This window comes from Odocoileus virginianus, chromosome 24 (assembly GCF_023699985.2).
Source record: "Odocoileus virginianus isolate 20LAN1187 ecotype Illinois chromosome 24, Ovbor_1.2, whole genome shotgun sequence".
NCBI lineage: Eukaryota > Metazoa > Chordata > Mammalia > Artiodactyla > Cervidae > Odocoileus > Odocoileus virginianus.
In genome coordinates, this window is record NC_069697.1 from 23,770,564 (window position 1) to 23,784,357 (window position 13,794).

Consider the following 13,794-nt stretch of genomic DNA (forward strand, 5'->3'; position numbering starts at 1 on the left):
TAGGGCTCTGATGGCTGAGTGTCCGGAGCTGCTGAGTTGGGGATGTCCTGGCAGAATGGGGTGAACTGGACACGAAGGAGCTCGGTCCCAGTGAGGTAAGGACATGGTGTCTGAGGGACCCTGCACGCCGAAAGAATGCTTGAGGGGGATGTTGTGGAAATGACTAAGGTCAGTGGGCTTTATTCAGACTCTTTCGGAGAGGAAAGCATAAAATTGGGTGGAAGGAGAGAAGGGCAGGGCTGGCAGAGGATTAAGAAGAATATCCAGGCGGGATGGACTTTGCAGTGGGTAAGGAGGCTAAGGCAGCTTTGCCTGCAGGTGAGGGCCCAGGAGGGAAGGGCCTGGGCAATTGTAAACATTCACTCCACACCAAGGACCCTGACCATCCACCACTCCACGACCCACTGCCATCCCTCCCCAAACTCTAGGCCAGGAGCGATCCTACATCTCACTGCAATTTCTGGGTCCAGGCTGACCTGTGCTCCAGCCACATCACCTGACGCTGAGCTTGGGTCGGATCAGCTTTGCTCCATACCCCCAAGAGCTTCCCTTTTAGGACTGGAGCTGCCTTTGAAGTTGTGAAGAGAAGACTGGTGAGCTGTCCTCTGAGCCTAGATCGCCCAGCTGTCAGTGAGGGGAGGGAATCTCCACTTTGAGCCCTTCTTCTGGGGCTGAGTCATTGACCCTTTAGTTGTCAAAATGTAGATTTTTCATCTGTGAATACCGGGCAAAACTGACTGAATCGCCAGCATCTCTGGGCTGCAGGGTGGCAGCACTGCTCAGCTCCAGGACCAACCACTCACTGCACTCCTGGAGCACAACTCTAGGTGGTGCCATTCACATAGGATTTGATGAGCACGGCACCCGCGCCCCCACCCACCCACAAGGTTGTGTGATGTGGGGGGACACCATCATCCCTTTCTGGGTCGGGACTTCCCTGGTGGCTCAGATGGTAAAGAATCTGCCTGCATTGCAGGAGGCCTGGGTTCAGTCCCTGGGTCCAGAAGATCCCCTGGAGAAGGGAATGGCTACCCACATGGGTATGCTTGCCTGGAGAATTCCTTGGACATAGGAGCCTGCTGGGCTACAGTCCATGGGGTCACAAATAATTGGACACTGAGGACTTTTCTATTTACCAACCCAAGGAAGTCAAACTGAGAACCAATAATATTTGTGAGGCTTTCCCTGGGGACAGAAAGGTGGACAAAATGATCTCCAAAGTCATGTACTCATGAGACGTAGGCACCAGGAAACCCGAGTGTCTCCCAGAACAACAGGCCCATGGAGCAGGATGCAGTCTTAATTTGGGTAGCAGGGAAAAGAAATGCAGATTCCATCCATCGAGGAAGGCAAATGGTCTTCAATTCAGATAGAAAACAGTAACCTAATGGCACTTAGTAGGTCTGTAGTTACTACGAGGTGAATCAGAATCAGTGTTGACATTCCTGTCTCTTGGTTTGGAGTTCATGAAAGCAGAAAGGCCTAGCCACCATTGTGACACTTGTGTATGGGAATTTGCTGAAATCTGAAATGAGATTCTGACCCAGATGGGGGTCAGGAATTTGTTTCTTTCCCTTTTCCTCCTTCTTAGGGAAAGCTTAGTTTGCTATTTAGGATGAAAAATAACCACCAGATGAACAGAAGAACGATCATCAGAAATGATAAATAACACACTCCAGATGTGTCCAGAGAGAAATGCAACTGAAAGCACCACTGCCTCCAAGTAGTCACCTTGGGGAAAACCCCTTCTTCCAACAAGGCTGCAATGACACCAGTTCTGTAACTCCTCTTTGGGAACTGTCTTGAAGGTACATGACTCAGTCTTTGAATGTCCTTATTGGTGAGAAAATCACTTGTTTTTCTGGAATCAGTCAAAAAATAATTTGTAGCTAATCATGTTTGTCTTGAGTATTTGTAGAATGGCTACAAAGTCCAATTTAAAGGAGTCTTTGCAAAAGTGCTTAAATCAAAGGAGGTATAGATGTATGTCCTCCTGAGGTGACTGTTCTGAAGGACATCCTTTGTTCGTTCTCCTGTGTTTGTTTAAAGAAGCTAATCACAGATACACATCCCATATTGTATTCTGTGTAATAAAATAATGTATCAGGATGTTGAAGGCTATATGCTAACAGTTTCCTCCTCCTCCTGCTATTACGACTTCATGCCTCTGTCTACACGTACTTGCTTTTGCTGAGGGAGGCAGGGAATAGAGAAATGGGGCAGACTCCTAGGAAGAACTGGTGCTGTTACCCAGGATGAAGGTTCGGATCCCCATCTACCCTCTAGAGTTGCCTAACTCTGCACTCCTTTTTGGAATAGCTCCATGTTCACTCTCCCAGGGGATTTGGTCAACTGGGCAGAGCACTTTTTAGAGGAGAGGGATTCATTTTGTAGCATGATTCCCTGTCATTCATGCAAAAATCAGCATAATTTTAAGAGAGGGAAGTTGTTGGCTCATGAATTATGTAAAAATGTATTTTTCACAAAAAATGGAGGGGAGGAGGTCAAAACACACCCACACAGCAACCTGTTTCTAACAATGATCAGTTAATCTAAATGAAGAACTCTCCAGTTGGAGAAGTTTCCAGGATGTTTGCTTTCTTTTTAAATTTTTTAAAAATTTATGGCTATGGTTGGTCTTCGTTGCTGTTTGGGCTCTCTAGTTGTGGTGCATGGGTTTACTTATCCCTTAGCATGTGGGATCTTAGTTTCCCGACCAGGGATCCAACCTACATCCCCTGCATTGGAAGGTAGATTCTTAATTGCCACCAGGGAAGTCCCAGGATGTTTGCTTTCCTGAGGAAAGATCTGGAAGAAATGGATGAGCCCCAGATCAGGGAGCCTGAGGGTCAGTCTTGGGAAGGCTCGCCCACCTTGAGCAGTGGTTTTGGGAGAGGTTCCAGTCCTTGGGCTCGAGCTGGGTTTGTGGGGTGGAGGTGGGTGTGCTTGCCAGGGCTGGGGGCCCAGGGCGAGATGGCGTGACCTCCAGGAAGCCTAGCCCGGCAGAACCCTCAGTGCTCCTTTGCTGATAGACCAAGCTGCAAATCAGGAATTTATTAGGAGCTGAGACTCATTTTCCCACCCTTTATAGCCCTGACGACTCAGAGCCAGACTCTGGCAAGGGGCTTCCTCATGGTTTTAATTAGACAATTAATTTTTTATTGGGTCGTTTGATTTCCGGAGCTGATTCCACTCTCCCCTTTGTCCCCCACCTGCCTTCCAGCTGTGAAAAGCCAAGGGGAGGCCGGGGGATTCGGGGAGCATGCAGAGGAAAAATGAGAGGCCTGCCCTGGAGCTGATGTGGAGATCAGTGAGTGGGGAGGGGTGGGAACCATTCTGTGCCCCTCAGCTGGTCCAGCACGAGACACTGTCCAGAGCTCAGCCTTGGGCTTGCGGGGCTGCACAAAGGCATTTCTAGCTACTCCCCGCAAGCTTTTCCCAAGCTGTTGGGCTAATTAGTAACATGGGGTGAGGGGGGCAGACAGGGAAATGTGCCCAAAATACCTTAGCGGCATTTCTGTGGTTAATCCTGGCCGCGCTTGGAGGCTGTTTACCCTCTACCCAGGGATTAGGAACCTGTTTGAGTTAGAAGGGCAGAGAGAGGCCAGGGCTCCACTCTGTCCTCCACCTGCTCGTAGGAGCTGGGCAGGGGCGCTGAGCCAGCAGGAAGAAAAGTGAGAGAAACCTGTCTTCAATCTATCTCCCTTTATTGATCTCCCTGCCGCCCAGCTGCTGGGCTGCTTTGGAATCTTGATCCTCTCCCTGCCTGCCTCCCCCCTCAACACTGCCCTTGTGGTCAAATATCAACCTGCTTCAGAAAGGTGGGGACGAGAGAAAGAGTGGCAGGTGGTATTTTGGCCGGGGGGATGGGCCCGGGAACGGAAGGCTCCCTTATAGACCATACACACTCTCTCAGAGGAGAGGGAAGTCCCCTCCCAGGATTCCTGATCATCTCCATCCTCCAATGCCAAAGGAAAAGGCTAGAGTCAAGGAAGAATTTCCTTTCACTAGCAGAAACAAGCAGCTCCTTCTTTAGAGTTCTATGAGAGTGCAAGGCCAGTTTCTATTGAGAGCTACGTGGGTTGGAGGCCTTGAAATGGAATTGCAGGGATCAGAGGACTGTTTCCTCAGGTGCCCTGTTGGTGGGGACATTGTCACTTGTTGTTCCTGCACAAGGACTCCCGAAAATGTGCGGTCACATGTGCTGACATAGCCACTCAGAGTCAAACTAACAAGCACCCCCCAAAGAACAAACCAGGACACCATTCAAAGAGGGGACCCTCCCCGCCATTCACACTGTCTTCTAGAGTAAGCAAACCCCTGAACTGGGACACGTTGGGCCCACCCAGCACCACCCCTTCTGGGGGCCGGAGGAGCACAGGCTTCCCTTGGGGCCCAGGACTGGAATAGGAGCGCATACTTACACTGGGTTTTGAGAGGCACAAAGATAAAAGGATCCAGAGATCAAAGAGCCCCTAGAAGCTTGGTGTGCAGACCTCCGGGTCTAGGATTTGTTCTTTAAAGAGATTCCCTTCTCCTGCAAAAACTCACATTGAGGGGTCCCTCTGTTAAGGCTTGTGGTGGTTCCATGCTCAGAGCATGAGGTGGGCCTCACTGGGACACAGATCTGTCTCCTGCTGGGGCTCATCTCTGATCTCCCAAGCCGTGCAGAACTCCACAGAAGGCGGGACGGGAAAGTGTGTATATGGGATTTGGGGGTGAAACGCAGAATAAGCCTAGATCATCCATTGACTTCTGTGCTTTTGTGTGGCTCCAAGGTGGAGAGGATTCAGACCTTCCAGGGCTCAGGGCACTGGATTAAGGGGGTGCAGTGTATGTGCATGGGGATCCTGAGCTGGGCACCTTTTGGCCAGTGAGAACAAAGGGGCCAGGGATGCAGGCAAATCCCCATCAGAGAAGTCATGTGTGTGTGAGCATGTGTGGATGAGTGTCCATCTGCAGGGAGAGGGGAGAGAAAGAAATGGTGAAGAGAATAGGAGAAAGAGAAGAAATAAAATCAAAGGCACTGAAACAGAGAGAGGGCAAGCTAGCAGACCCGCACAAAGAGAGGCAGAGAAACATCACAGGAGCCTGGGGACTGGGCAGTAGAAGGTGGGGAAGGGGGAGCCCCAGGAGGGTCAGCAGCCTGAATAATTGGCCAGGCTCCCGCCCTGGAAGGTGGGCAGGGAAGGGAAAGGGCGGCAGAGAGAGCCCCCGCTTGCTGGGCAGGGCAGAGGCCATGGAACCCGCATCTCTCAGCTCCCAAGCAATCAGCCTTCTCCCCCTGCCCTTCTCCCCAAGCCCAGGGCTGATTGACGGGCCTGCAGCTTCTCTGGGTCTGGGTGGATTTGAATAATTAAGTCATCTGGATTCTTATGATTTACCATTTTCAATGATAAATAGACAGCGCCCAAGCCAGCCAGTTGGCAAAACTCTGGCTGCTAGTTATAATTTGTCAAGCTGCCAGTAGATTCATGTTTCATGCTAATGGAGAGAGACTCATTGACTAGGGGGAGGCGGTGACCCGGTCAGCTCTTTCCTCAGGCACCCCAGAGGTCGAGAGGTCGGGGGAGAAAGACCGGGCGGTATGGATTTTCTGTAAGGGTCAGTGTAATTTTATAATAATTCAGCGGGTACACATGCTCTCACATACACAGAGGATCATGTATGCGGAGATGTGTTTGGATCTATGCACCCGCCCCCCAACATGCACCTGCTCTAGTGCAGGCGTCTGGGTCCAGCGAACACAGGCCTGCTTCGGGAACACTCGTCCAGCCCCTTGCACATGCACACCCTGCCGTCACCTTTAGGCATGTGATAACACCAAGGCAAACCCGCAGACCTGTTCAGATGCCCAGAGAAACGTAACAGCCCACCCCCCTCCCCCGACATCTCAAGGATGGGAAGGTACCTCTGGTTGACCCTTCTGCTCACCATCCCAAACCCTTTATTTCAGGGCTTTCATGGTTGCTGATCGCAGGGCACGACTCTTGCTCCTTTTCTAATATTTTTCCAGTGGGGGAAAGAAATGAGCCCTAGGGCCGTCTTGTTTTTCAGCCGGCTGACTGGGTCTCGGTAGCTGGGGCTGGGAAGACAGAGGCTCTGAGACCAGGCACATGGAAGGTGGCAATCAAAATCCAAACTTTCTTTTCCATCAGTTTGTTTATTTATATATTTTCCCACATGTATTGAAGCCTCACAGTGGCAAGAATCCCATTATTGACTGTCATGACAAATCTGAGGTGGGGACAATGCTTTGCACATAGTAGGTACTAAATAAACATTGGTGTAATGAATAGCCACAGCTACAGATTGATATCTTGGTACAGCAAACTACCTATTTCCCTTCTCTTCCTCCACCTCAACAAACCTTTACATCATCACTGGTTTGAGAGGGCAGAGAAGAGGTGTGGGGCTGGAAGAAGCCCCCTTGGTTCCTTGATTTGAGAAATCTGGGCCTTTCGTGTGATAACAATTCTGATTTTACACCAATGGAAGCAATCTGGTCTCAGTTTTGACCCCCAAATGCCCTTCAAATGGATCAGTGAGCAAGGAAGGACTGAGGAAGGAGCACGTGTCCTTCCTCTGGCCCAGAGAGAATTTAAATTTGCTTGGAGTAGCTTGTGAGCAGGGCCGGAAGCTGCAACTTAATACTATCCATCAGCAGCTTTAAGGTTTAGTGGGGGCATGGGGAAGGATTGGGGGACCTGAGGAGAAACATTTCATTGTCCTGTCCCCCAAGATCCCTACACGACACGGAAAAACACAGTAGCAAACTGAACAGAGCAGAAGCGGAGGCAGCAGAGTACCCAACGGCAGAAGCTGCCTCCAGCGGCAGGCTCAGGTTGGAAGAAGTGGTCGCAGCTGTTGGCTCTGCCCCGGAGGTTCAAGATTCCGGATCCTGCGAAGTGAACTGGGCTCACGCCTTCCCAGGGGGGCCAGGCTGGGGGCAAGGAGGCTGATCTGGGCAGACAGTCGGCGTTCCCTCCACCACCGCCCGGAATAAGAGGCCTCCTTTTTTTGCTGAGCTGCTGTGGATGGCGGTGGGCCCAGCTAATCAGGGGGCATTCCTCAGAGAGACGGCCAAGAGTCAGAATTGACCAGCTTCTCCATCCAAGAGAAAGAGGACCCCTAAATGCATCGGGAATAGGGAAATAGGTTTTGCTTTTTATTAGTTTGAGGCTCTGACCTGGCATTACTGACATCACCAAGGTGAGCTCTTGTAGCCCTCACTCACCCGGGCAGAGAGACGGCCTTGGGGGCAATAGCAACTCCACCCCCGTGGGCAAGGACAGGTTGACTATGGCCCGCAGATGGGCGACGTGGAAGAGGGTTTTCTGGGGGTAAGCCACAGGGACATGACGGCAACAACCATGACTGATACAGAAAATGAGTTACTTCATCCCGCACTTGATTAGCAAAGCTTACTGCCCTATTTTGCCTTTCATCCTCCAATCCCAATATTTGCATCTGAGCAATGAACTCTTGAGGTCAGTGTACAAGTTAGCTTGTCTGAAGGTCTCAGAGCAAAGCCTCTGGGTATGAAGACACTATAAGAGCCCCAGCCTGGATTAGATGAAAAGGGAGAGAAAGAAAAGGAAAGTACAGGAAGAAAGAAGGAAAGAAGCAAATAGGCAGGGGTGGGGTTTGGGGGGAAAAGGGAGAGATAAAAGAAGGAAGGAAGAGCCTTGAGGAAGGGGAGGAAAGCTGACAGAGCCACACTGAACTGCCGGACTGAGGCCTCCCTGAGGGGAGCTGCAAGGTTTTACTGGGGACACGGCTTTCCAGCCAGTGGTTTGAGGGTTTCATTTTCAAGGGCTGCACTGTCCATGGAAGATGTGCTGAACTCAGTGACCTGCCCCATCCCACTTTGGGGAAACAAAGGGGTTACCTAATCGGCTATAACTCGCTGGTTGCCACTGGATCACATGGACAGGGTATGGGAGCATAGGCCCAAGAGGCTGCAGACACACAACCACCTCATGTCAGTCTCTCCTACAGGCTGAATCTAAAGCCATTTTGCCAATTAATCTGTGTGTGTAAGAGTTCAGTGAAATATACTGCACACCGAAAGTCAAAATGCCCTGGGAAGGCATGTCCTCATTCTCTTTCCAGCGTGAGACGCTTTCGCTGGCTCCTCCAGTGTCTGGAAACCTTACACCAAGCTCCTTCTAGATTAATCTGACCCCTTCTGGCATGGAGAAATCCCTTACCCTGAAAGGTAGTTTTCTGGGGATGAGGATGGCAAAGGAGGACGATTTTTCTTCTCACCGAGGAAGAAAATGAAGATGTTCCTCCTGGAATGGACTGGGCCTCACCCTCTCTTTCCTGCGTGCATATAGGCAGCCTAACCAAAGGGACAGGAGAACCCTCCAGTGCAAAGGGTTTGCTTGACATAGCGACCAAACTGAGGTCCAAGGTCTCAGAGCCAGAGCATGGCAGAACAAAGCGGCCCAGTCTGCAGACAGCGCAGGTGGGTCAGGAGACGGAGCCAGGGCGGATCTGCGACTCGCGCCTCTGTACAGCCCTTCTCCTGCTTCTGGAACTGCTTTGGGAACCAGATCTTGACCTGCAGAGCCGTAAGGCTGGCCCAAGGCAGGTGCAGATGCACAAACTCCTCCAGCTCTGTCTGCTTTGGGGAGAAGCTAATCACAAGAGGCTGGCCTCCATCTCCACCTCCGCTGTGGTCCTGGCCACAGCCACCTTGGTTGGGAGGTGGGCACTGGGGCCCGAGGAGCTGGAGAGGTGGTGGGAGGTCAGGGTCCACTCCCAGGAGGCTGGGGTACCTGGGAACCCCCATCTCAGCTCCGCCAGTCTCTCCCCGCACCCCTTCTCTCCACTCCTTCCCTCCCTCTGCTCCTGCCCAGTCTGGACCTCCTTTCTGTTCACCCAGTTCCCTCTTCTTTTCTTTCTTTCCTCTTTCTCTGTGTATTTATTCTCGATTTTCCTTCCTTCGTTTGTTTTCCTTCTGCCCTCCCTCTGCTTTTCCCTCTTCTCTTCCTTCACTTTTCCTTCCTTCTTTCCCTTTTCCTAGCTTTCCTCCATTCCTCTCCGTCTCTTTCTCCTATTCATTTTTCTCTTTTACTTTTTTAAACTTCTCTCTCTTTTCCGTCCCTTTTCTTTTACTTTCTGGCATCCTCCTTTTGTTCATGTGCTTTTCCTTCCTCTTGCTTTTCTTCCCTTTTCTCGTACAACAAACAAATCTTGCTTCTTCATTCTGTCTTTTATAAATGTTCCTTCATTTCATCTCTTTTCCCTGCTCCCTCCCGAGTCCCCTCCTCTGCCCTCACTACTGGGGCTTTCTTAAATCTTCTCTTCCCTCACCAGTCTTTCTGTTGTTCTCAGTTGTTGTTTTTTTTTTCCAGTCCTTTGTGCAGTTTCCTCAGCCTCCTTTCCATCTTCCATTGTTTATAAATCCTCTCTCTGAACAGGCATAAGGCATAAACGTGTCCCCTCCTCAGGTCAGGGCTCTGTCCCGCATCAGCCTACCCACCCTTCACACCATTCTTTCTCAGCTTCCCTCAATGCGGGGTTCAATTTCAAGGGCTCACAGAGAGGCTGTTTGCCCCTAGCTGAGAAGTCAGGGCTGGGTCCACAGCTCCCCAGTACAGGCTTAGGGGTCGCTCTGACAAACTGTCATGACTCCATCAATCCTAGTATAAAAAATAAAAAGGAAGAGAAGAAAAGAGTAAAAGAGAGACAGCTCTATAGACTGTGCGTGGGGGGGGGGGGGGCATGTTGATGGAGATGGGAGAAGAGGAGGAAAAAGGTCTGGATTCATCAAAGAGGGAGGCGGCAAAGTCCAGACCCAGGCGCCTTCTCTTAGCTCACCCAGAGCTGGGACAGCCGGTAAAAGAAACCTCAGTTGGCTCCCTATTAATTTTGGGATTGGATGGGGATAAGACCTTCTATCCCATTCCTCTGGACTAGAGAGGTGCACAGGGCCACAGGGAGGGAGGAAAGAAAAGGGCTTAGACTTGAATATCAGTCCCTTTCACGTCCGCCCCGGGATGCGTCCCTCCCAAGGCCCATGCTCTGGAAACCTCTGAGCCCCTAGGCAGTGCCCCCTTTGGCTCTCTGGGACCTCTCAGTTAGGCGGGCCCACTTAGGGGCTCCATCATGAGCAGTGTCAGAGCAGTCCCGGATTACCCGCAGAAAAACCTCGGGTGCAGTGAAAACAAAGGCCTGGGCGGTTTGGCCACTCTGAACCAAAAGATGAGGTCTTGAGACCAAGTAGAGGCCAGAGACATTGCTCGCTGGAGGTGGGAATTTTCTCTCCTGGGATCCACAGCCCCTCCTGGCTTTTTCCAAGAAGCTGTTCAAATGCTCCAGCCACATCCTGCCTGGTTCCTTGGGTCAGACCCTAAACCTCAGCGCCATGGAGACCCTCCGCCCTGGCTGGGCCTCGCTTTTCTGGGCTCCAGAGTTCCCTGCGTCCTGCTAGTGCACCTGCCATAGCCCCCACCCTCCCTGGCTTTCCCAGACCCGGCAGGCCAGCCCCCATTTCCACACCAGCCTGCCCACTCTCCACCTGGGCCCCCAAGTTCAGTCCCACCCTCTGATCCCACCCTCTCTGACTCCCTTTTGAAGAGTCTTTTCCTCCCAGGACTTCTCTTGGGGAGGGGGGCTGGAATCTCAGCCTCAGGGAAGGGGTAGGGGGTCTTTTCCTGACCCTCTTGCGTGGGCTGGAGGAAGTTGGAAGGTGATTTTGCTGGGGGGTGGGGAGGAGCGCTCCCCGGATTCCATCTTGGGGAAATGGGTCTCTGAGTCAAATTGGAATTACAAGGAGAAGAAGAAGAAGAAATCCATGTCGTTCCTAACTTAAAATCAGCAAACGGTTCCCGGGGCAGCAGGGGCCCGAGAAGGTTGCGAGCTGATGCTTTGAGTCGATACCCCGCCCTCTACCCGTGCAGAGTCGAAAACTACTGTTTGCGGCTAGTACTTCTCTCGCTTTCCTGGGAAACCCCTTTGGGGATCTCTAAGCACCTTTAAGAGTTTGCTGGGTGAGCAGGTTCGGGACCTGTCCGGGTTTTTATACATCCGTAATCAGCCGTGATGGAGAAATAAACAAGTGCATCCTTCCTCCAATATAAGAAGCAGGGGCCCTCTCTCCCACTTCAAACCTCAAAACCCAAACTCTGCTCCCATCTCCATCTCCTCAAAAAACTTTTCTGAAGTTCTTGCAAGTTGCGTTTGGGGAAAGAAGTGATCACCTTCAGACTCTACGGGTCTCCAAGAGCCCTGTTTCTCCCATTCTCTCCAGTTTCAGAAGCATCCCTTTTCCTCTGACATTGCCACCTTAGTCCCCAAACTCGGGTGAGGAAAGCTGCTCTGGCTCCACTCCTCTGCCAGTCCAACCGCAGCCCAAATTCCGAGGTCGGGTAGATCAGTATCTGCCAGCAGGGGAGCCGGGATGGAGTGAGGAGAGAGGCAGAGATAGGGGAAGACAGTTTTCAGGCTACAGCGCACCCCTCCCAGACCCAGCTCACCTGTTCCGGAGGGGCTCCTCTGGATTTTAATCCATTCAAAAGTTTGTCGGTCTCTCACATTGTCTGAGGAGGGGCGCAAACTCGGCGGTCGGGATGGGGTGGGCGCCCCCTAAGAGCGCAGGCGCCTGATTCAGAACGAGCCCCTGAGAAGCAGGACTCGGGTGCATCTTCCCCAAGGTGGGGGCCCAAGCAGTGATCCGGAGAGAGGACGCTCAAGTGCACGGGGTACCGGGTCAGACTGCCAGCTGGGGACCGTCCGGGGCAGATTGGGCGCTATAGGGGAAGAAGCCTGCGGGGCCGGGCAGGCTCGGGGAATTGGAAGGAGAGGGCCCTGGGTCCCTGGCGTCGTCCCTCTCTTCCTCCAGTTTGCAACCTCCCCTGTGTGTCCCAACCCACAACATTCCCCAAGCCCCTTCTGGGGCGACACTCAGGACCCGGACAACGCAGAGAGGGAGGGTGAGGGGGAAAAGTGACCCCTCTCCTTAGCCCCTCCCCAGGCCCCGCGCCACCGCTCCCCCCCACCCACTCTTCCCTGCCCAGAGCCAAGGGACGTACAGAGAATTGCAACTAGAAATTCGATCGATTGGTACGAGGGACCACGTGGTCCGGAGTTGGCCAATGACCAGGCCGGCCGGGATGAGCTAATAATGGAAGCAATTTGTAACTTTCAGTAGCTCTCTAGGCCTGGGTACTGGAGGGAGGGAGGCGGGCAGAGGTGGGGAAATGGGTGCCCCCAGTCGTTCCACCCTCCTCATTCGTGCGGGGCACCGGGATCCCCGAATCCTCTTTTTCCCCAACCCCGCAGGCACTTGCAGGGTCCCGCACCCACTTCTGTCCAACAGCCGCTGCTCGAGAGCAAGGTAAGCGGGTCCTCCATCCTTCAACCACCCCTCCCCCATTCTTTCTGGCACCTGCAAAAAGCGTCGCCTTTCTTGCCCCATTAGACAATTTCAATATGATTTTGTTTTTCTCTTGAAAAAAAAATATAATCCTTTTGTGGGGTTTTTTTTTTTTGGTATAATTTCAGATTTGGGAAAAGATTAAATTCAGGTTAATATACTTTCCTTGGAGGACGACTGGTACTTTTTGGATCAATTTTCTATTCTGTTCTTTTGGAGAGGAACATTCTGTTTGAAGAGAGTTTAGTTTAAAGATGAGTTACCCCTTTGTTTTTGCAAGTTTCACTTTTCTGATGATGTTGGTGCCTTTCTCCATCCCATCTTCCAATTTCAGTATTTACAAAGAACCAGTTAACATATTTCAAGTTTATTCATTTGTTTTTCTCCTCCCTCACTAGTTTTTCAGCTGCTACTGAATCGACGCAAATTTTTTTTTCCTCTTAGTGTGGACCAAGGGTTACTTTTGTGTTGATTTCTCTTTTTGTTTTGTAAATGAATTTATTGTTCGGGAAACTCTATAGGGGTGTGAATGAGGTCTCTTTTGATTCATTCTGACCCCTCCTCTTTTGAAGGACAATTTACTTGAAGTGTTGTATGCATTGTCTTCAATTTTTATCTTTCAATTTTGATGTATTTTACCTCTTCTATTAATAAAAACCTGACCGGTTCTTGAAATTTAATATTTAGTTTGTTAAACCATCTCTAAATTTTTAATTTTATATACTTCACCATTTTGTACATTTCCTTACCCTTGTCCAGCCCCCTTTGCCTTCCTGCCTCTTCCATCTCAGAACTCCCACCCCCAACTTCCACAATTCCCAGCATCAAATTCTATTCACCCATGGGCAAGGAGGGACTCCTGATAAGAAAATGTCCTACTTGTGTCAGAGCTTAAACTTGAGGTTCTGGGCACCTCTAGTCCAACTCCCCAAGCCAGCAAAATCAGGGAAAGCAGAACTGCTATTTGATTTTTTAGTTTGGGACCAAGCTCTTTCTCCTTGGCTCTATTCTGGACAAGTCTTTGGGACACAAAGTTGAATTTTTAGTTCTCATCTTGACCCTGAATTCTAAGCAAAGTACCAACAGATTTTTTTTTTTTTCTCCCTTATATGTAAACTGTGAGCTCAGGGTCAGCCTCTTGGGACTCTTGCCTCCTGGGAGAGATTCTCAGAGAAACACAACATGTAGTTCCCTCTTTTACTTCTGATTAAGGTGGAGGGGGCAGGGGTTGGGGGACCCCATTTTGATCTCCAGCTCTAGCTTTGAATGGACACAAAGAAGGAGAAGGCTGGCCTGGGGACTAGATCACTTTGGGTCAGTGGGGTCTGGCTTAAGAGAGTTTGAGGTAAATCCCAGCTCCGAGGACATTCTCCCTAGCTTTACTGTGAAGTAAATCATCAAAGTAG

The 13,794-nt window shown here is 50.9% G+C and overlaps 1 long non-coding RNA gene across 1 annotated transcript; it reads right to left on the reverse strand.

The window, feature by feature from the left end:
• Window positions 1–6,143: 6,143 nt before the first annotated feature.
• Window positions 6,144–11,994, reverse strand: LOC139030817 (uncharacterized). Its single transcript, XR_011483225.1, has 2 exons — window positions 11,490–11,994; window positions 6,144–7,131 (listed from the first exon to the last, which is right to left on the reverse strand). It is a non-coding gene; the product is annotated as an uncharacterized lncRNA (long non-coding RNA).
• Between the last annotated feature and the right edge of the window lie 1,800 nt (window positions 11,995–13,794).